At 38.9% G+C, this 23708-nt stretch overlaps 1 long non-coding RNA gene across 1 annotated transcript in view; it reads right to left on the bottom strand.

Moving 5' to 3' along the window:
- LOC120311350 overlaps nucleotides 1-23708 on the bottom strand; it is a 67325-nt gene that overhangs the window by 42251 nt on the left and 1366 nt on the right. Inside the window, exon 2 of the long non-coding RNA XR_005557595.1 lies at nucleotides 16666-16772. This is a non-coding gene — a long non-coding RNA (uncharacterized LOC120311350). The remainder of the gene's footprint in view (nucleotides 1-16665; nucleotides 16773-23708) is intronic.

Here is a 23708-nt window from a genome sequence, read left to right as displayed (position 1 = left end):
TCTTTTTGTGATATGGTGACCAAAATTGGCTGCAGTATTCCAGGTGTGGTCTTACTAGGGTTTTATAAAGCGGTACTAATACCCTACGTGATCTTGATTCTATGCCTCTGTTTATACAACCCAGGATTGTACTAGCTTTTTTGGCTGCTGCTGCATACTGCTGGTTCATGGTTCAGTGATCGTCCAGTAGGATTCCAAGGTCCCTCTCATCATTACTGTTTTTAAGCCAGGTCTTGTCCAATATGTACTTGTACCTTTGATTTTTCCTGCCTAAATGTAAGACCTTGCTTTTCTCCACATTGAAACTCATTTTCGTGGATAGGGCCCACCGTTCAAGTTTGTCAAGATCTTTTTGGATCCTGAGTTTGTCTTCTGGGGTTTTGGCTACTCCTGCTAGTTTGGTGTCCAACATAATCGCTAATGTCCGAGAACGGATATGGCACAAGAAGAAGAAGAAGTCATTGATGATGATATTGAAGAGTACTGGGCCTCAGATGGGACCTTGTGGTACCCCACTGTTTACTTCTCTCCATGTGGTTCTTTTTGTGTGAAGTACACATAGAAAGTTCAGTTGTGCAAAATTTAGCTTCTTAAAGGGATAGATATAGAAACAGATGAGTTGGGAGCTTTTCCAAGGACACCAAGCTGAAAGAGAGAACCACTTTGCTGTAGTGGCCAAGGAGCTAGGCTAGAAACCAGGAAGAAAGCAAGTTGTAGTCAAGCATGAAGCCAAATGGGTGATTCTGGGTCAGTCGACCTTTCAAAGTCCTAGGAAGGAGGCAACCAATGGCAAGCCACTTATGAAAACCCTGCCAAGAAAATTGCAGGGATTTGTCCAGGTAGCTGCCAAGAGTCAACACTGATTTGAAGGCACACACACATGCACACAAGCTGAGAGGTTCACAAAGCTGAGCTTTTGAAGCACTGTTTGTGATGAATGGGAGGTGGACAAGGGGGATTTTTTTAAAAGTAGGTCTTATTTGCAGGTCAGCATGCATAGGATGGCATCCAACATGTCTTAACTTTTAATGTTAGCTGAGCAGAGACTGACGAGAGCTCTGTCTTTAAATTTGAGCTAGAGTGAAAACATCACCTTGCCTCAGCAGGTCTAACAATTGCTTTGGTGTTAACTTCAAAGAAGCCCTTCCATTGCAAAACAGGCTCCTATTCATTCAAATCTTTCTAGTTTGCATTGGAGGTATTGTAATCTAATGGGTACACATCATTAAGCCTCAACTTTTAGTTATTCTTCTTCAAGGTTTTAGAAAAAAATAATAACCAATGATTAGTTAACTTACTAGATAACCACCAGACAGCTTTCCCTTTGATGCTACCTAGTGGATATCCAGTTTTTCGCAGTCCAAATCTGGTAGTCTTATTTATTATTGATTTTCCCCAGGATATGGAAATAGTGCAACATGACAAATTAACTCTTTTTTTAAAAAAAGCAACAATTAAGTGCCAGATTTGCCATTGGAAAACTGAAGTATATCTTTCTTTGGATCAAGGAAACTTAGAACTATAAGAAACATTGTTACTGTATCTGAAAAACCGACGCAGTAGCTAATAAGCTTGAAGAATTCCTTCGTTAAAAATTGTTTACTTATATTTTGTTTCTGTTTTCCTAGGTATGGTAATACTCTAATACATTACCTCCAACAACACGTATATTTTCCTGAACAGAAATATTAGCCATTAAAATCAAATCATGTTATTATACCGTAAAGTATATCCTCTAAATTATAAAAATTGGTGAAGCATGACATTAAATTTCAAATTTAAAAGAAAAAAAATTAAATCTTTAAACATCCAGATAAAATATTAGCTTATTTCCGGGAAGTTCAGCAGTAGAATGCTTCATTCTGGCCCTGGCAAATTAAGGGGTACTGTGGATGTTCTGTCTTGGTGCCTGTAGAATATAGAAGTTTCAGTAGAGAACAATAGGCTTCAGTTGAACCCTGGCAAGACTGAGTGGCTTTGGCTTTTTAGGGCTTTCTGAACCTACAACTTTACCACCATGTTTTGCTTCTCATCCAAGAAGCTTCTTCAGCTATGACTGGATGGTGGGAAAGAAAAACAAATCAGTCCAGTTGCCTCGTGAAAAAGCACCTTTGGGATAACTATGACCTGGATGACTGAGAATCTCCACATGACATTTTGAAAGACACATATTATACCTCTGCTCCATGAGCTGCATTGGTTACAAGTTCGCTTTCAAGTCCAATTCTGTTATCTGAGGGACAATCTCTTCCCAATTATAGCTATCTGTCCCATCAGGTCTGACAGGAGAGACATGTTGAAGATCCCATCTGTGAAGGGGTTTCATCTGAAGGGACCTAGGAAGTAAGCTTCTTCTGGTTTGGGATCCCACTCTCTGGAACATCATCTCTCCCAAGGTGAGGTTAGTCCCATCCTGTATGGCCTTCTAGAAACCCCTCATTTTTTTCTTTTTCTTTCAGTAACATGGGGATCCGTGGTAATAGGGACCTCCCCATGTTGGCTGCATTATATGTGTAATGTCTTCACACCTGTGGTCTTGCTTTATTCCTATTTCTCATTTTTGATCGGTTTTATAGAATATTTTAATTGTGGGTTTTTTATTCTATGCCAGCCAAAGTCATTCTGTGTGAGATGGCAGGCCATATAAAGTTGACAAATAAATAAATGATCAGCTCTGAAGACCAGAGGTGATTCTGTGAAAGAGAAGAAAAAGATAAAAAGAGTTTGAATTTGAGAATATCAGTTCATTCCAACTCCAAAAGGGAGGGGAAGATCCTATATTTTCCTCAGTGTTCAGGGTTTAGATCATCTATTACCATAGGCCTATTGAGACTGTTCTGGGCTTTTCATTTTCCAATAGCTGCTATTTTCTTAGCAGTTCCTGGAAAAGGAAACACATTTTCTTATGGGAAGAAAAAGGATTTTTGATGTTAGGAGTGAAGATCCTGGGAAAAAGAAAGAAATTAACCAAAGGAAAACTAAAGTACTATAGTATTAATGGCTAAGACGTTGGATTGCAATCAAGGGATCAAATTTATACCTCAACTTACAACAGTTCATTTAGTGACCATCCAAAGTTACAACAGCACTGAAAAAAGTGACTTATGGCCATTTTTCACACTTACGACCTTTGTAGCATCCCCATGATCACATGATCAAAATGAGATGCTTGGCAACTGACTCATACTTATGACTGTTGCTGTGTCCTTTGGAACATTTCGACAAGCAAAATTAATGGGGAAACCAGATTCACTTATCAACCATGTTGCTAACTTATCAACTGTAGCAAGAAAGCTCATAAAATGGGGCAAAACTCATTTAACAAATGTTCTCACTTGACAACAGAAATGTTGGGCTCAATTGTGGTCATAAGTCATACCTGCATTTCCAAAGACCACAAACCTCACCAGATTACCTTAGACCGGTTCTTCTCTCTCATCCCAATGCAGAATGGTGTTTTCTTGTGGGGATAAAATGGAAATAAAATATCCTGAGCTTTCAGAAGAAAGGAGATATGTAGAGGAAGAAGACAAGCAACAACATATTTTAAAGAATCATTTTGGAGCACCTTCAGGATTTCTTGGCATTATTTGGAAGTCAAAAGAATAGTTTGCCTTTATGATTAAATGTGGAATTGGATTAAATGCAAGTTCCTCTAATCTGGACACAATGGGGGGAAAAGGGATTCTTTGAAGAACAAGAAAGTCACCATCCTTACAATTTCTCAAATTAAACCAAGAATGTTTCAGACTGAGGAGAACAGTCATAGTGGCAGTTTCTACTGGTCCTTCTTTTCATCTGTTATCCCTAATGAGTGGTGGCAGCTGAAAAGTTAGCCCCTAAAAATGTACAGTTTCAAATGTAATGTTTGAAATATTTAAACATGTACATATGCATATTTTATAGGTATCTGTTTGACTTATTGTAACTTTTATTCTAATGAAAGACCTCCCAAAGGTGCTTTTTCATGAGGCAACTGGACTTCTTTTTTTCTCATTGAAGACGTTTCGCTTCTCATCCAAGAAGCTTCTTCAGCTCTGACTGGGTGTTCCTTCCATTCCCCACCATCCAGTCAGAGCTGAAGAAGCCTCATGAAAAAGCATCTTTGGGACAACCATGACTGGATGACTGAGAATCTCCATAGACATTTAATGAAAGACCTGAGAAACTATAGGGACAATGTTTATTAGTTTCCTAGGACTTCCAAGTAATATTTTATCATATCAATATTAGACTTTGGTTTTTAGATTCAATTTTGCCATATCCTGCAACAATTGTTTCCAGTTTCTTCTTAATAAATTATTCTAAATCCTCAGTAAAAATGATCTCTTGGTTCTTTTTAAATTTAAAATGTTTTGGACATTTTGCTGTGGAAAAGCAAGGAAAAGTACTCTGAATCTGAGCTTAACCTGATTCTAAATAACTCCAAGCATTTGCCCAACTAATAAAATGCTGTTTAGAGTGAGAGATAGGTCTTGAAATTTTGGACCCACTGCCAATAGCTCTCATGACCTCTGAAAGTTCACTGACATCACCGCTGCTGTGTCTGCCAGTTGCCTCCATCTTTTGTCCAGGCTGTGGGCTGGTTGCCCTTTGTTATTCAGTAGCACTAGCAACCTTCATTCAGACATGGCCACCTTCCTCTAGGCAGATGGGTAAGCTAATCAGCAGTATAACAGGGTGATGAAAGGAAGATGAGAAGAATAGCTGCTATCTGTGTTGGGCACCCATCATTGAGGAGCTGATTGCATAGGGAGTCCATTATGTAAGGTCACAGGTAGAGGAAGAAGCTGGCTGTAGCTGCATGAGTGCCAGTGGGTCTGTGGGGATATGGGGGTGGGGGGTGAGACAAGGCAAGGCAAGGTGACAAAATCTATCAATGCAGAGATCCAGATGGCCCTGGGAGAGGAAATTGGTAGCAGCCGGCAATGAAATGCAAAAGATGCTTTGTAACAGACTTCTGCAAAGCTTAAGATAAGGAAAGTGGCCATTCACAGCAGAAGTAACATCCCATAATACAATCAGATGATAAGTTAACACAATCATCTCACTTTGAATGATTGAATTGCCACCAATTACTGCCAGGGTGAATGGTCATTTTGTTTATATTATGTTTTATATAGAACTAAGAAACTTTTACATTTCTGGGCTTCTTTTTTTCCTTCCCAGACCTTTATGCAGAGTTACTTGCCAACTGATATGCAAATGATAACTAGTCCATGAAGATTAATTTTACATTTATAACGTAGTTTTATACACATCGACTCAGAAATAAATGCCACTCTGTTCTTACCTTTATGGTAGGTTTTTGCTTATATGGTTTTCAGGTTAATTTCACTACAAAATTCTGGGGTGTTAATAGCCAAACTAGAATACATATTTGAAATAGCAAAATCATCACATTTCCTTGAAAAAATGGCAGTGGTGTTTTGAAAATAATATTTAATTCAGAGGTCAGTCAATTTATTTCTAAGTAAGCATGCATAGAATTTCAGCCTGATTCTTGAAATCAGTGAAGGGTTCCTTATTAATGTTCCATTATCATCTTTTTTAATTACAGTCCAAGACTAATCCAAAAATTTAATCACATTATAATAGTTTAATATGAACAAATCTTGAAAATTCCCTATCTAGATCACATTGGCATCAACTGCCATGAGGATGACCTTATCGAATTATATATTTTTATATCTCAATATGTTGCATTATTTTATCTGATTTTATTTGATATGGACATTAGTCTAATCAGGAAACAATAAATTAAACTATTGGCAAATCTGAATATTATACACCCTTATCACTAAGGTCCAAAATGTAGGAATTAAAATGTGATTTCAGGACACCTGGCAAAAAAATGCTTCTAGGTGGCTGAGCAGTCTTCCTATTAGAGGGTAAATTAATTGACAGAACAGTTCTGCCTAGAGTTTTCACCTTAGAAAAACATGTTCTAGGATTTTTGACTTCACTGGAAGAGCTATGGCATTACCTAAGTTCTACCAAAATTTCTTAAAACCTATCTTCCATAAATGTTGAAGGGAGAGGTGTAATGTAACTAATTTCACTGTTAAATATTTCAGTCATTTATGTATGCAACATTTTAGTCCATATTTGTTGGAAATCACAGATTTTGGCTCACACAGTATATTGCTGGTGGAACTGAATCACTACTGTAATGATATTTTAAGATCAGAGTTTGGAAAATATTTAGAAGTAAACTATAGCATATTAGCACTGAAAATAAAGAAGAGTGATAAATGGATCTACTATAGAGTATTTAGAATAATTCCTTTATTACTAGTAGATACACAGCTTCAATGACTTACAGACGTCAATCCAAATTTTGCAATTGGCTAAATCTTTGTATAAAAAAAGGTATTGTGTAAATTGCCAATTGGATCAAGACCATATATATATAAATTAAAAATGCAACTTGTATTGCATATATGTCAAACTTTTGTTGCAATCAAAATGTGATTCTAGCCAGTTGCAAATCCTCCTTCTAAATACAGCAGCATAATAAAGGGCAGCCCTATATGTAGAGCTACCAGTTTTGTGCTGTGATTCACTTCGGTGTTGGACTCTAATGCTAAGACATCACTAGTCCTGACTGTGAACCAAGCGATGGCAAGAGACAAATAGAAGTCTCTTGTATTACTGTAAATGGGATTGTAAAAGTCACATGCACCTCAAAAGTATCATTCCCCATGTCACTCTGTGATGAAATCCAACAATGTATTTCTATGACTGAACACAATTTCTGCTTAGGGAATGGGGGAGAACCAGTGGCGGGATTCAGCCAGTTCGCACCACTTTGGCAGAACCGAGAGCTAATTTTTTGTTGCCCAGGCCCAGAATGAACTTCCGGAAGTGGCATCTACACAGAGAATCGGTTGTTCACATATTTGAATCCCACCACTGGGAAGCACTATTTTTCCCTCTCACTGCAGTCAGTACTTTCAAGGTCTGAGAATGATAATGATTGTAGTCTGCATAACTTGACATGAATATATGGTTGTTAAGGTAAGCCATCACTTGTTTATTTTGTCACAACAGAAAATCTAATACAAGTAGTCCTTGACATGGCCCCAGTTGGGATCAGAATTTCCCTTGCTAAGCAAGGCAGTTAAGTGAGATATGCCTGATTTTATGACCTTTTTTTTGCCATAGTTGTTAAGGGAATCCTTGCATTGTTGAGTGAATCATGTGATCATTAAGTGAATCCAGCTTCCCCCATTGACTTTGCTTGTTGGAAGCTGTCTGGAAGGTTGCAAATGGTGATTACATGACCTCGGGATGCTGCCACCATTGTAAACACATGCTGATTCCCATGTGCCCAAATCTGGATCATGTGACATTGGGGATGATGCAACAGTCATTAAGTGTGAGGACCAGTTTTTTTCAGTGCTATTGTAATTTTGAACAGTCATTGAATGAATGGTTGTAAGTTAAGGACTACTTTACTTGTAGACAGCCATAATTGTTCTTATCTGTACCTCCAAGTTTCTTTTTGTGTATCCAAAGTTTACTGAAAACATTTCTTTTAAATGCTTTAGAAATGTTATTCACGCTCCTGTTATTTTTGTTTCTTAGTATGGAGTGGGCTTCTCTTTTCATTACTTTCAAGGACTGTGAATCACTCAGCCTAAACATTAAGGGGTGACTGTTAAAGGACGGATTCCACAGCATATCATTTGTACAGAGAGATTTTCTTTTTTATGAAGAACAGCTTCAGTCTTCTTTGTGTGTAGATTTAAGTTTATCTTTTCTTACATCATAGTTTTCTTTTAAGCTGTTGGGATACTGGATTACGAGAGGAATTCCACCTTTGCTTTTCAGATAGCATGGTTATGATATCACCCACATTCTTTTCTATGCCCCGCACCCTGAATTCTCACTCTTCAGTCCTCCACCCAGTTCAAAATCTCATTTTCCATTTTACCCTTTCAGTCCCAAACTGACGCTCAACGGTTGCTTTTATTCTTCCACACCAAAACTCAGTAGATCATTACAGTATATCCAACACTGTACTTCTATTTTATTTGGTTTATGTAGATGCTGAGAAGGAAAGGAAGCAGGGAAAACCAGGTCTTTCTCAATCAAGATCTATATTTAAAATGTTCAGTATCAGTTCATCAATCCAGCCACTTTCTCACAGACAACTGGCATTGGAAAGGCAGCCATCTTTAATGTTATTAGTCTTTGGAAAGATACATGTGCCAAGATGCCTCAAGCCATCCTTTCTGTGACAACAATTCAATCCATTGAATTCATATAAAATTACTGGATATGTTTTTAAGATTGTCAGTGTGCCATTCATTTAGGACAGAAGTCCCCAACCTTTTGGGCACCAGGACCGGTTCTGTGGAGACAGGTTTTTCCACAGACCGGAGAGTGCGTGGTTTTGTGTGCTGCCTGCATCCTGCAGATGGGGCTTTGCTTGTTTGTGCAGACCGGTTGCTGGCATGCACCAGCCCAGTACTGGTCCATGGACCAGGGATTGGGGACCCCTGACTTAGGATGAAGCTCAAATAAACTAGGGTCCACAAAAGATCCATGCAAGAGTCTAGGAATGCATCTATAAGGAAATTCTCCCATAAGTTGGAAGTCAAAGAATTATATTCAGTTTTTAAAGAATTATAAAATAGCTATTAGACAGATGTTACAGTTGTTTCTTCAGAATACTTTCCCCTGGAAACTGAATCACTGTACAGTCTTCCAAAGAAACTGTGACATCCGATAACAATATTATATTGTTGCCTTAGTTATGAGGCCGAGATAAATCCAACACCTGTCATTTCACTATCTCCAGCTTTTTAATAAATAACATCTTCAGCTTTGTATGTGGGAGGAGCTCCCTCAAAACATCTGGTAAAACTCTTCTTCATCTTTAAAAGCACTCTTGCCTAACATTATAATAATTTAAAACCACCTGGAGAGAAACTCATATACAGAATCTTCTCATGATTATCAGAGACTCTTCTATGGCCACACTGTTTGCTGAGAATCTAGATTGGATCCGCCTTAAACATCTTGGCCCCAACATAGACGTGATGACCTAATCCCTGAATTTCATGCTATAGAGCAGTGTTGTTTTCAACTTTAGCAACTTTAAGATGTGTGAACTCTAACTCCCTAAATTCCCCAGCCAGACTTCTGGGGATTGAAATTCATATAACTTAACAATGGCAAATTTGAAAAATACTGCTAGAGTAGGACACTTTTATGCAAGAATAGGATGCTATTCCTATCACTTTCCTACCTACTATATATTGTATTAAGGCCAGGGAAATCTGCCAGAATGCCATCTGTGGTAAATAGGCATTTTGTCCTTAGGCCTCTACTCCTGAAGATACAGCCTTTAATGGTTCATTGAATTCCAACTCAGACTAGACAGAAAGAACAAGGCAGGAGGAGTATGGCCTTTAAAATCCAATAAATATTCTGGTTTGTTGGTAACTACATCAATGAAGAACCCCAAGTGATATAAAAATACCTAAAGGTCAAATAGATTGTACATATAACTATCTAAGACTAAAAATAACCACAGGCTGGTATTTGAAGACAATGGAATAGAAAGGAAAGAGATAGAAGATGCAAGTCAGGGTAATACTTGAATGGATCTTCTTGAACACATTGAAATGCACCGTCCTAACACAAAATTTTGAAAGGGTAAAATATTTTATAGACAGAAAATTGAATAAAATAAGAAAGTTAAGCCATAGGCCATTGCTTTGAGCTCTTTACTCAAACACAGCTAAGAAATTTAATTTTCATTAAGAATATAATGCTTCACTAACAAAGGCACTAACATGGTGAGTGCAGTGGTCGGCAACCTGGGGACTTCAACTCCAGAATTCCTGAGCCAGCATGGCATGAATTCCTCAGGAATCCTGGGAATTGAAGTCCACAGGTCGTAAAGGGGCCATTGTTGCCCATCCCCCACTCCAGATTAACGTTTCTGCCATTTCCATTTAGGAGCATTATAAAAGAAGCAGCTTAACTTTAAAAGGCAAAACTGACTCAATAAGAGTTATATTACTTTTCAAGCAATTAATATTTTGCTTAGCAGACTTTTAAAAAATGATATGAAAAAAACAAGGAATGTAGTAGAAAGAAGATAGTCAAATGCAAGTGAGATAATGCTCTGGGAACCATTAAAACAATCTATTCTTGGAGAAGCACCAAAAAGCAGTTGTTCTTATTGAACCAAAATCTAATCTTCTCAAATGAATTTGACTTTTGATTTTGTGGCTGCTTACAACCACCATTCACTTCATTGTTGCTGGTTTCCCCTATTCCACTCCATCTTCCAACATCTTCTTAAAAACAAAGTCATTACTAAAAGCCAACATGGGTTTGTCAAAAATAGATCATGCCAGACAAATCTTATTGCATTCTTTGACCAAGTGACAAAATTAGTGGATAAGAGGAATGCTGTGGACATAATTTACTTGGACTTCAGTAAGGCATTTGATAAAGTAGATCACAACCTACTACTTGACAAGATAGAAAAATGTGGGGTAGACAGAACCACCACCAGATGGATCCGTAGCTGGCTGACCGGCCGTAATCAGCGAGTGGTCCTCAATGGAACTGCATCTATATGGAGGGAAGTGTGTAGTGGGGTGCCCCAGGGCTCTGTTCTGGGCCCAGTACTCTTCAACATCTTCATCAACGATTTGGATGAAGGGATAGATGGGGAACTTATCAAATTTGCAGATGACACCAAGCTGGCAGGAATAGCCAACACTCCAGAAGACAGGCTCCAGATACAGAAGGATCTGGACAGACTTGAACACTGGGCACTAACTAACAAAATGAAATTCAATGGTGAAAAAAGCAAGGTTCGACATTTAGGCAAGAAAAACCAAATGCACAAGTACAGCATAGGTGGCACCATGCTCAATAGTAGTAACTGTGAGAGGGACCTCGGAGTCCTAGTAGACAATCACCTAAATATGAGCCAGCAGTGTGCTGCAGCTGCCAAAAAGGCCAACACAGTGCTAGGCTGCATTAACAGAGGGATAGAATCAAGATCAAGTGAAGTATTAATACCACTCTTCAATGCCTTGGTAAGGCCACACTTGGAATACTGCATCCAGTTTTGGTCACCACGATGTAAAAAAGATGTTGAGACTCTAGAAAGCGTACAGAGAAGAGCAACAAAGATGATTAGGGGACTGGAGGCTAAAACATATAAGGAACGGTTGCGAGAATTGGGTATGTCTAGTTTAAAGAAGAGAAGGACAAGTGGGGACATGATAGCAGTATTCCAATATCTCAGGGGCTGCCATAAAGAAGAGGGAATTAAGCTATTTTCCAAAGCACCTGAAGGAAGGACAAGAAGCAACGGGTGGAAACTAATCAAGGAGAGAAGCAACCTAGAACTAAGGAGAAACTTCCTGACAGTGAGAACAATTAATCAGTGGAACAGCTTGCCTCCAGAAGCAGTAAATGCTCCAACACTGGAAGTTTTTAAGAAGAGACTGGACAGCCATTTTTCCGAAATGGTGTAGGGTTTCCTGCCCGAGCAGGGGGTTGGACTAGATGACCTCCAAGGTCCCTTCCAACTTTACTATTATTATATTATTATCTTGCCAATCAAGGATATACAAAAAATGTGGTCGCATCAGGTAGCTAATCCAAGTTATCTACAAAGTGCAACATTGTTAGGGTGGTAAGCATTCTGGTTTCCATGTAATTGGGCCAATGCTCTGTTTTGCCCTGTGGCCTGGGGCAATCCTTTCGTGAGTGTCAACATGGAAAAAAAGGTATCTGTTCCCCACCTCAGCCACCAGCTCATTTTCCTTCTCTGACACTTGTGCCCTGTGAACAGCTTCTTCTTTTGCAAGAGGCTGTGAAAAATTATCCATGAGGGTGATTTCCACAGCTTTCCAAAATTTTAGCATAGGTCTCCTTCCCTTCCCTCCCCACCTCCTCCCATTACTCTGCTCCGCTTGCTCAATCCAGCAGAGTGAATTAATCGCTTTCTCTAAATGAAGGCCAGGGATGTCAGGGCCCACCACATATGGATTGCTTAAATTGCTTCACATGGGGGCTGTCTCTGTGTGGTAAGCCATTCATGTGGATCTTGTCACTACGAATGGCTCAAGAAGAGAGAGAGAAAGAAACCTGCAAGGATAGAAATAATTCAATCTGCATGGTGAGTCGCTACGCACAATCTGTTCACAGCATGTTGGTGACAGACCGAGTTATTTAAAAATATATTTCCCTCGCCCACTAAGATGGGAAATGACACTGCCCAGCCTTACCCAAATTGGATCCCTATTACAAGTCCTAGAATTCCCAGTCATTATCTGGTGGCTGTCGGGATGGAGAAGGTTCTACTAATCTCTGAAAGTTAAGATTTCCCCATAACTTAACACTATATCTTATTATGAAGCAATGAAACTTGGTTACACTAATTATATCCAGCTACTAGTATTATGTAGTTAAAATAAAAGTCTTCTAAAGGTGATGAACAGTTCTTGAAGTTACCTCACAGGCAAAGTCTTTTGTACTGAAACACAGCCTCCCTTCTTTCATTTTATTCAGCAAACCACTTAATGAGCGCTATAAGCTACATAAACAGGTATGCCTATAACATATAACATGATGCAGATATTAAACAGTAGTTGTCCCCAACTTCCAGAATTTATTTATTTATTTATTTACAGTATTTATATGCCGCCCAATCCCAAAGGACTCAGGGCGGCGTACAAAGTTAAAAACAATGATAAAACAGTAAAATAAAGCAGTCATACCACAGTCATACCGCGAGTCCGATCATATCCCGCCCCCCCCGGGGACATCAGCCCCAGGCCTGCCGGAACAGGAGGGTTTTAACAGCCTTCTTAAAGGCCGGCAGGGTGGGAGTTGTTCGAACCTCGGGGGGAAGTTGATTCCACCAGGTCGGAGCCACCACAGAAGAAGGCCCTTCCCCGAGGGCCCGCCAGCCGACACTGTCTGGCCGACGGGACCCGAAGGAGGCCCACTCTATGGGACCTCACCGGTCTCTGGGAACTATGTGGCAGAATGCGGTCCTGTAAGTAACCTGGCCCTATGCTATGAAGGGCTTTAAAGGTGATAACCAACACCTTGAATTGCGTCCGGAGACCCACAGGAAGCCAGTGCAGCTCGCGGGGGATAGGTGACACGTGGGCGTACCTCGGCGCGCTCACAATCGCTCTCGCGGCTGCGTTCTGAACCAACTGCAGCCTCCGAACGCTCTTCAAGGGTAGCCCCATGTAGAGCGCGTTACAGTAATCCAGTCTTGAGGTGACAAGGGCATGAGTGACATTCTTCCTCTTCCTGATCATAAAAGAATCTTTAACAACCCATACACCCTGCAAAATAATCTTAGCATAATTGAAGGTCCCTGAATGTCAGGCATGTAAGCATTCCAGAAAATGTTTGGCATAAACAAACAAACAAAACCCATCCTTGCCTTAATTACACTTTCTTTGTTTCTTCTGGTCCCATTCTGGTCCCAGCAATGTAAGAGCTTCATAAAAAATAGTGGAATTACCTTTTGCTAAAGTGTAGGTGGTCAAGCGGCATGATTCAGCTCAGCCAAAGACTACAAAAACATTTTTAAAACTGGAGAAGAAAACACCTTTTAAAGTTTCTCAAATAGGGCAACTTATTTGTGTTCCCTCTTTATAATTTGAAAAAGAAAAACATTTGTGCAATAATAGAGAAGGGTTTAATTATCAACATGAACATTTAAAAAATTAATTCACCATAAAATGTGGGCACAAACCCACATAATTAATGCTGCCAAAGGCAATATCCAAAATAACACTTTGACACATGCACACAACCACAGTCCACTTAACTCCTCAAGTATCCTTAGGAAGTTGACTTATGCGATAGTCCTGGTTGTAGCTTTGTTTCTATTTTATATTTCAGGTTTTTAAAAATATAATGAATTTAAGAACTGGGTCTTTGAAAGAAAGTGCACTTTTATACAGAGGGAAACAGCTAAAAAAATGCTGGGCACACTGAGTACACCCTTCCTTCCATATCCCTGCATGGCTCCCTAACAATCCTGAGATCCCTAATCTTTTCCCCTCAATGCCACAGATACTTTTTCTGGATGTAAAGTCCACGGAGATAGGCAATAATCTTCACTTGCCAAGTGAAGATATCTTTGATTGAGAATCAAATAAACCAACAGAGTGAACCAAGGGGCCTCTGAGGAGATTATTCTGTCAAGGGCTTACCAAATCTTGGCACCATCATTAAGCAATATGCACACATGGTGCTAAAACACAATATGTTTGGTCTTGGCTATGTGCAATAGGAGAATTCCTCTATTGTTTCTTTCTGACACATCTCATGAACTCCCAAAGAAAATTCATTATGACTTAGGCAGGTTATGGGATAGTAGACATGAGGCTATGCGTACTTCGAAGGTGATTGGAACACTTTGGATGTTGTGTAGTATAAATATAGCCCTTCTTCGATCCTCATTAAAATCAAGTTGTCTTAATGAAGAGAGGGGCTGGTCTCACACTTGCGAACCATTGAAACAATTCTTCAAAACATTTTCAGAGCATGCTCACCTCTTCTAGAACTGTTTTTTTTTTCTTACAGCGATAAGCATGTATGCTCCAAGATGACTGAAATAACTATAAACAAATCACTTATTTCTAATGACACCAATGCCATTTGGCTAAAGCAATTCAGTTACCTTGAATCTGAATGAAGCCCTTAATGGCATAGGTGCCGATTACCTGATCAATCACCTCATCCCGCTAGGACAAGCACATTCTACTTGAGCAGGCGGAGAGGGCCCAGCTTGGATCCAGTCAGTCAAAGAACTCTGACTATTGGGATCCAGAAGAAGAGCCTTCTCTGCTACAGTGCCCACTTCTAGGAGCCTCTTACTGTACCTGCCCCCACCCTCCTACCTCTCTACAAAGAACCTAAACACCGGGCTTTGCAGGTCCAAATGCGGGAGTTCCATGCTGAAGGTGGCTGCTAGATTAATGGCAGACTCCACCTCCCCACCTATGCTCTCTGCTTTCCACCCATCCATCTTTTTGGTCATCATATTGATGTATTCTCATTGTGCTCTTTTTTCATTGTTTATTTTATTGTTCTACGATCTTACTTCTCTTTTGTTTACACTCTTGATGACATTTCTTCTTTTTTATTGTTGCAAGCCGCTTAGAGTAACCCCACAGCAAGATGGGAGGGGTAAATAAATTTAACAAGCAAACAAACTAACAACAACAACAACAACAACAACAACAACAACAATAATAATAATAATAATAATAATAAACTTATGCTTCTTTTCTCAGCTGAGTTCTCAGCTACCTGTTTCCAATAGCGTGATGACCAGGCTGAACCTGAAGGCAGAGTCAAACACATCATCAGTTTGGAATCCTTGCACAGCCACAAGAGGATCTAAGTCTAATCCCTCCCCATGAATTTTGTTGACTCTTATCTAGCACCAATTTGTCTTGACTGTTAGCAGATCAGATTATTGTTAATAGGTAGCAAGTAATAAGCTTTTAATGCTTTGAACTCAACTCTTGTTCCTGGTTACCTATGCCTGACATCTCCATTTCCATTGCTTAATATTTCTTACAGATAGTCCTTGCTTAATGACCAGTCACTTAGTAATCATTCAAAACTACAGTGTAGCCTCCCCCAGTCAAACAGTATTATAACCTGGTTCTGGAGTTCAGATGGCTGCACGCCCCCACATGGTCACATGACTGCATTTTGGGTGCTTGGCAAACAGCTCACTGGGTCATGGCTGGTTGCACTATTCTGCAGTCATATGACATGATTTATGTTTTTTGATGGAAACAACCAAGGAATGCATTGATTTGTTTAATGACCACATTGTTTGCTTAAGGACTATTACAAAAACTGCCACAAAATCAGCGGAGAAAAAAACAGTGAAATTGTAGTTGTTGACCAACAGCTGTGGTCTTCCCATCTTGGCTATTACTATGGGCAAACAGTGTTTTATTTATTTTTTTAAAATGGGAAAACAAATCATCCCCTTTCATCTATTATGTTTCTATTCTGTGGGGTCCTTGGAACTCTCTGAACTTGATGGTTTACTCAACACTGGAAGTTTTTAAGAAGAGACTGGACAGCCATTTGTCTGAAATGGTATAGGGTTTTCTGCAGGGGGTTGGACTAGATAACCTCCAAGGTCCCTTCCAACTTTATTATTATTATTATTGTTGTTGTTGTTATTATTATTATTGTTACTACTACTACTACTACTACTACTACTACTACTACTACTACTACACTAGGTAACCTCATCAGAGCTAGTTCTGTTCTCTGAACACATCTCTTTTCAAATTATTTTCCAGCATCATTATAAGACTTTACTGGGGAAAGTAATCAGGTTGAAGTTGTAGATATAATAATAATCTTTGCCTCCTTGAATAGACAGAGAGCAAGTTTCCAATCTAAACTCATTCATTCCACAAGATTCAAACAACCATACTCCTGGTTTGCAAACCTCCTACTACTAGCAGAATACATTCTCCTGTTGCAATATTCTGGGGATGCATTTTAGGGTTCAGTTTTAGGAAAAGTGACTGATGCCTTGGGCTGTTAAGCTTCATTATTACCCCACACATTACAGTAACACATAACATTGGAAGAAAATATTTTACAGATACATACCTGAAATTCCAGAGCTCTTCAGAGGTATTTCATCTTAGCCAACATGTTCTGCTTTTAAAAAGCCATTAATTGCACAATCCAGATGTATCTTTAGCTACTCCACCCACCTTTTATGGCAAAAAACAAAAAAGAATACATATATTTTGTATGTCTTCCATAAAATGTATCACAGTCTAACAAACATAATCTCTCATGGATTTGTGAAACATTAATCACATTATTCTCTGAACCCCTTTGTGAATAAATAGATTGCAGCAAATACTGTAAATGTCATACTCCAGCAGAGCTATGCTATACAGATATAACTAGTTCTCTTGAGGGACAGCATCATTTTCTTTCTCCTTTTGAAAAGTCAGTTGCACAAGAAATTAGATTTCTTGTTTTTATTTTTTTTTCACTGCTAAGACTAAGGTTGTATGCTGAGCCGAGGTGGCGCAGCAGTTAGGATGCAGTACTGCAGTACTACCACTTTAGCTGACTGTGTTCAGCAGGTCAGTGGTTCAAATCTCACCGGCTCAAGGTTGACTCAACCTTCCATCCTTCCAGGGTAGGTAAAATGAGGACCCAGATTGTTGGGGGCAATGTAAATATATATATATACATTGCTTACTGGTGTACACCTCTTAGAGAGTGCTTGCACTTAAAGCGGTATATAAGTCTCATAAATAAATAAATAAATATGTCCATTCATGTCTAGTTATTTAACTATTCTTGAAACTTCAACATTTACTAATTCTTCAAATTCAGATCTGACCTTCTTCTAAGGAGCACCATAGAGCATCTCTTAACCATCTGCCTGTAATCATTCCGAAATCCAGGTATACCCTAAAATGTTGACAATGGCTTGTGAGCTGCATCCTGAGTTGCTGTTCTAAAATCAGACTGAAGGAGAGCAACCATATGAATTGTAATATTCTCATTTAAGTTAAATTTGAATCCAAGGCACGCCCAGCCCAGCTACTTACTGCATGTGGAAACCAGCATGTCTGTCAAAGATAATCGTCAACTGTAACCACCAATGTTGCTATATAAATGTTTTTTTCCAAAGCCAAACTGTGCAGTTGAGACATAGCAAGCATTGATCCACATTTTCAGATTTGGGGTGGTTTAATAAGAGCAGAAAGACCCAAACTGATCTGATGTATCTCTTAGCTTACCATTTTCTATTCTGACTTCTGTTATTAGTCTCTGAAGCAAGGAACATTTTCAACCATGTTACCAACCTATTCTAGCCAAGAAATCAGGGACTCAGCTTGCAACCTTTTGCATGAAAAAGACATACTTTACCTTTATGCTGAGGAGCTTACTTTATATGCCCATGGTTTGCCTTAAAAAGTGTCTTTTTATTTCTTGAGACATACCTGAAATATATTTTTGGGAGAACAATTTATCTAAACATATCCTTTTTTATTCTTTCTAACCCTGTGGTTGAAAGAAATGAGGCAAAGACGACTTGAACTCATAAGCAGTAGAAAGTAGCACTAGGCAAGGGGGGGGGGAGCTCAGAATGTTGGTGATTACTCCATTCTAAGCACCATTCTGTTGGCCAATGACCAGAGCTGAGTATAGGCAGCCTACTTATGCTTCACCATGCATGCATTTACACCCATGTACCCAAATTCAATATGAGGGAGAGCAGAACCCTCCAACACACACATAGTTATCTACAGACAACACATATGCCAGAGGTCCAATTAATCCCTCAGAACAAAGTTCTTGTGCAAAGACATACTCACCAGAGAGAGAGGGAAAGAGAGGGGGACAGGTAGTGGCATCTTATTTCATTACACAAAAGGAAATGCAGATACCTCTTACAGTAATTACGGATAGGGAATCCCAGAAGCTTATGACCTACATACTTTCCCTACTGTCTTTAAACAAGGACTTTATTTCATCCTCATTCATTTCTTGGTACCTTATGTTACATTCTTATAGGGCTTTTTTCCTGCTTGTAATGTAATGGGTAGATCAGGGTAGGTAAATTAATGTACTTTAAAATTTAGCTCTAGTAAGGAGCTAAATTAAGTCCAGTAAGGATGGCCAATGACAATAGGAGTTTATAGTCCAAAATATCTAGAAGGGACTAATTTATCTAATCCTAGACTAGATGCAACATAATGTATTGCAATAATGTTGGAATGCAACATAATGTATTGCAATAATTAAAAGGAATGGGCATTGACTTATGACCCACTGGATCAGTGTTTCTCAACCTTGACAATTTTAAGGCATGTGGACTTCAACTCCCAGAATTCCACAGCCAGCAATGCTGGCTGTGGAATTCTGGGAGTTGAAGTCCACATGCCTTAAAATTGTCAAGGTTGAGAAACACTGCGCTAGATGTTGCTGAACTATAACTTCCCAGTCAGCACCAATCAATGCTAATAGTTCAGTAAAATCTGGAGAGTAGGGGCTTTACCACCTCTCTTTAAACAACATTAAAGAATTGGAGCTGGGCACACATGTAAGGGAAAAATAATATTTAAAAATTATTTATTAGTATAAATACGTATACACTTTGTTAAGCTTGGACCATTATGCTATATTTATAACCAAAATGGTAGAAAAATCAGATTGCTTTCCCCTTAAACCCAGTTTTTTCCCCCATGGGTGCCGAAGGCTAAGTAATTTAGCAATCACTGCTTATGTGAGTGGAGAGAGACTCTAATTTTTGTGGCGTTGTATAATTTTGTAAACTTGGTTTCCAAACTTCCTTGATTTTTTTTTAGAAAAATAAACCACACTTCCTTATTTTTATTGTTGAAACCATTTGAACCATTTTGACCAGATGGTTAAATGTAAAAAAGCATTCTTAACCCGATTTTCAGTTTTTGTTTCTAAGTTTTCAATTTATTCCTGCCCAGGCTAATATATCTCTTTAAGTGAAGGAACAAGAGCTTATCCCTTTTGATCAATCCCCTTTTTTTCCCCTCTCTTTTTGTGCCTTTTCTTTTTTTCTTCACATAATGCTCTATTTACTTGCACTCTAGGAAAACTAAGCTGCAATTAAGATCAAAGCAACATACACAAGTAGACTCAATAACAACTTATGAGGCTAGATAGATGTCAGTAGCTGATTCTAGAGACCTTTCAGTGCTGTCTGATTTCACGTGTCTTGAAAATTAATGTTTCTTGCTCAGTGCCCTCTTTCATATCACTTGTTTAGTTGCCTGGTTATGTGTAAACACTTTGTTTTTCTTTGGACAGAACCAATCCTCTATTATGTATCCAACGTCTGTAAGAAATTGCTTATAATGTAGGGGTAGACAAACAGTTTGGGATGTTGAGCACATTTGAAATATTATTATCATGATAGTTATGAGTATGGCTGTTCATAATGCATTTATTTAACTCTCCTAACTCCCAATACTCTCTATTATTTTAATTTTATCTATGGCAGTCAAACTTCCAAACTGCTCAACATATAATGACAGCCTATAATGGGGACTTTGCTCTTCTCCTGATTATGGCAAATGGAGCACAAGTATATCTGTAATCTAGATAAGACGTTTATAATATTTGAGGTTTTATATTTCATAGTTTGTATTTTTACCTCCTGTGTTTTTATTGAAACATGACATAAACATGCCATATGATAAATAATCCAAACAAAGCACTGAGCTGTTGCCAGTTATCATTTTTATACTAGCCAACCCAATGAAGAATGTGTGAATGTGTGTGTGTGTGTGTGTGTGTGTGTATGTGTATGTATATATATAGGTTCAAATGTCCTTGTCTCTCCATCAGCAAGATAATTCTCTAAAAAGTAATGTGAGTAAAATGGAAGTTTTCTGGGGAGGGACGGAAAGGGAAGAGAAACCAGCAACAGAAAGGGTGAAAATGGGCTAGATATGGAGGAGGCAGTACAGGAAAATAATACCCAAAAACACTTCCCTATGGGAAACTGTGTAGAATTGTGTCTATTGCTCAGTTTTTAAATCTCTTCCCTCTTGGTCACATAACTAGAATGGAGCAAATGCAGCACCTCCTGAGCTTTTCAATGAATACACACACCATACACCACACACATTACACAGATGCAGAGGAAAAAAAATGCAAATACATATAGAATGCATATACAGTATATCCTTCTTGGTAACTCCAACAAAAAGGTAAAGGTTTCCCCTTGATTGACTCAAGGGGGCGGTGCTCATCTTCGATTCTCAGCCAAGGGAGCCTGCCTTGTCTGAGAGATGTTTCCCTCAGCATGTGGCCAGTACAAATGTACAAAATGCAGTAATCTTTCCATCAAAGTGGTACCTATCTATCTACTCGCATTCGCATCCTTTTGAATTGCTAGATTGGCAGGAGCTGGGACAAGTAATGGGTCTCAAATCCAGGCTGTCGGCTTTCTAGCTGACAAGCTCAGCATCTCAACCGCTGAATCATCACGCCCCCTTAAGACCATCATACCCACACTCAAACAGAGGCAACACATGTTGACCCTAAGATTGGGCCAACAAATGCAACACTTTTATCACAAAGAATGAAATACAGATCCCTTTCCCGGTTTCCCCTATCTTGTTATTCTTTCCAATGCAAAAGAATGTTGGAAAGAAATTATATAAACAGGATTTGGAGGCTGTCTGTCTCTGTGACTGTCTGTCCATCAGCAGAATTATAGTCCAGAATTGGACCAAACCAGAAAAGAAAGATCAAACTTGAAAATGAGCCAGATTGAACTAGGTGCTGCAGAGAGAGAGAGAGAGAGAGAGAGAGAGAGAGAGAGAGAGAGAGAGAGAGAGAGAGAGAGAGAGAGAGAGAGAGAGAGAGAGAAAAGAAACCAAACCAAAACTTTTATAGTGCCTCTTTCTGGGAGAGAGAATAAGGTAGAAAACTGAAATGTTGCCAATTTTTTTCATTCTAAACCCCGCCTTTTTCTTGGTCACATGACCCAGAATGGAGCTACTTTAAGAGGTTGGAAAAACTTCCAGAAGCTGAGCTCTGTATTCCCTAACTCAGAGGTAGGCAACCTTGGCTCTTTTATGACTCGTGGACTTCAACTCCCAGAATTCCTGAGCCAGCCATGCTGGCTCAGGAATTCTGGGAGTTGAAGTCCACGAGTCATAAAAGAGTCAAGGTTGCCTACCCCTGCCCTAACTGGTCATGTTCTAAAAGTGCTAGAAACTGATGGGTTTGCCTGACAGCTTTTCTATTTAATTTTGGTTAATTAAAAGAATCATTAAAAAAAATAATAATCAGGTGAGCCAGAGAACTAAGCTAGTATCAAGAGAAATGACTTTGGGGCTATTGGAATCAATCAACACCTCATTTGCTGCCATTGGGATAATGAGTAGAAGAGTATAAAATCAACACACTGTCTAAACCAGGGATAGGCAACCTTGGCTCTTTTATGACTCGTGGACTTCAACTCCCAGAATTCCTGAGCCAGCATGACTCAGCTTGGAAACCTCTCCCTTTCCCCTCAGCATGGCTGGCTCAGGAATTCTGGGAGTTGAAGTTCACGAGTCATAAAAGAGCCAAGGTTGCCTACCCCTGGTTCTAAACCAACCTTCTCCAAGCTAAAAATGTTGTTCTTCGCAATATAAGTTGTCAATACTGGCATAGTAACACTATCCAGGGATGACGAAAGCCCAAGGAGCAGAAGGTTGCTCCAAAGGGAGCCATTTACAACAACTTAGAATACTCTGAGAGACCCTTTCTTGAAGTAGTTTTTGTCATCTCTGTATACTTGTATATATGCATGTATATATGATGCTATTTTGTTCTGTCCCAGAAGATAAATGTTTAGGAGGTTCAGTCTCTTTTTTCCCCACAAATGTATTTCATTGAAGGGAGGAAGAATTCAGCTTTAGCATAGGTAAAGTTCCTCTTTAAAATAGAATTTATGTGTAAATATCAATAAAAGAATAAAAGTGTAAGATGGGACTTCAAAAAGAATGAATTTTTTTTTTAAAGAAAGTTGGCTTTTCTTCCCTATTCCAGATATTAGGTCTTATTCCTGATTATATTTACATCTTTTGAAGTTTGCTACCATTTTATCACAGAGGAGTAAGCAAGGAGAAAACCAAAGTTTTGATGCAGATACTGGAGATGCTATGTCAGCTCTGTTGCCTCTCACTTACTTCTTGATTATCTGGTCTCTCAGATATAGGTTCCAAAGAGAATGAAAATGGCTAACAGGTAAGTGTTTATACTACAAAACAGATGCTCCCCTGACTTTTGCATTGCTGTGCATTCATTTATGCAACTTTGTCTTCTGATCTGCAGCAACAGCCTTATGATGAACAACTATTACCATGAATCCAGATTCCCGCTAACACTGAAAATAACTTTAAATAGGTCAAAGAGCGCCACTGTCTGATAAAAATGTTTTATCAGTCCCAGATCAGAATCAGGAATTTCATATGGAAAAGCTTGTTTACAAGGGAATGCAACATGGAATGGATCCTTGGGGATCAATGACATCTCTCAAGTTTAATAAAACCATAGCACCTTCTCGCTTATTCACTCTCTCTGTTTTTGTTTTTTTTTGTAACAACGTTACTGGGATTATAAAGATCCATATGGATAGCCAATCATAAAGTTAATTTAGATCAGATTTCCCCACCCTACCTGGAGCTGCATCAATATATAAGCTATACATGAATGCTGAGTTATTCAACAGGGCTAACTGATTAAAGTTTTGTAGACACTAAAGATTTAACCATATAATAAATGTGGTTAATAATTCCAGTTTTGCTACTCCGAAATAACTACAAATCTAAAACGCTGCTGCTGTACTTTTAAACGGCAAGGGTAAAAAAATTACTGGGCTCCCAAAATAGGTACGTGGGTTCTTATTTATTTCAGTTAAATCTTGTTTCAGAGAGACAGAGACATAAAGACTGCAGGATAGGCAACCCTTAGCCTATTTTGAAAAAGCCAAAGATCTCTTTACAATCCTAAGGATAAAACTTTATCCCTTTAATATTATCATTGTTCAGACGGGGATGGAAAAACAGGATAGCTAATACATGGACAGCTTTTGGTAAGATCAGGTCCTCCTGTTCTATTGAACTACAACATCCATCACCCTTGGC

The sequence above is a fragment of the Crotalus tigris genome, unplaced genomic scaffold (assembly GCF_016545835.1).
Source record: "Crotalus tigris isolate CLP2741 ecotype Arizona unplaced genomic scaffold, ASM1654583v1 scf7180000018354.2857554, whole genome shotgun sequence".
NCBI lineage: Eukaryota > Metazoa > Chordata > Lepidosauria > Squamata > Viperidae > Crotalus > Crotalus tigris.
This window is presented reverse-complemented; position numbering and strand designations above follow the sequence as displayed.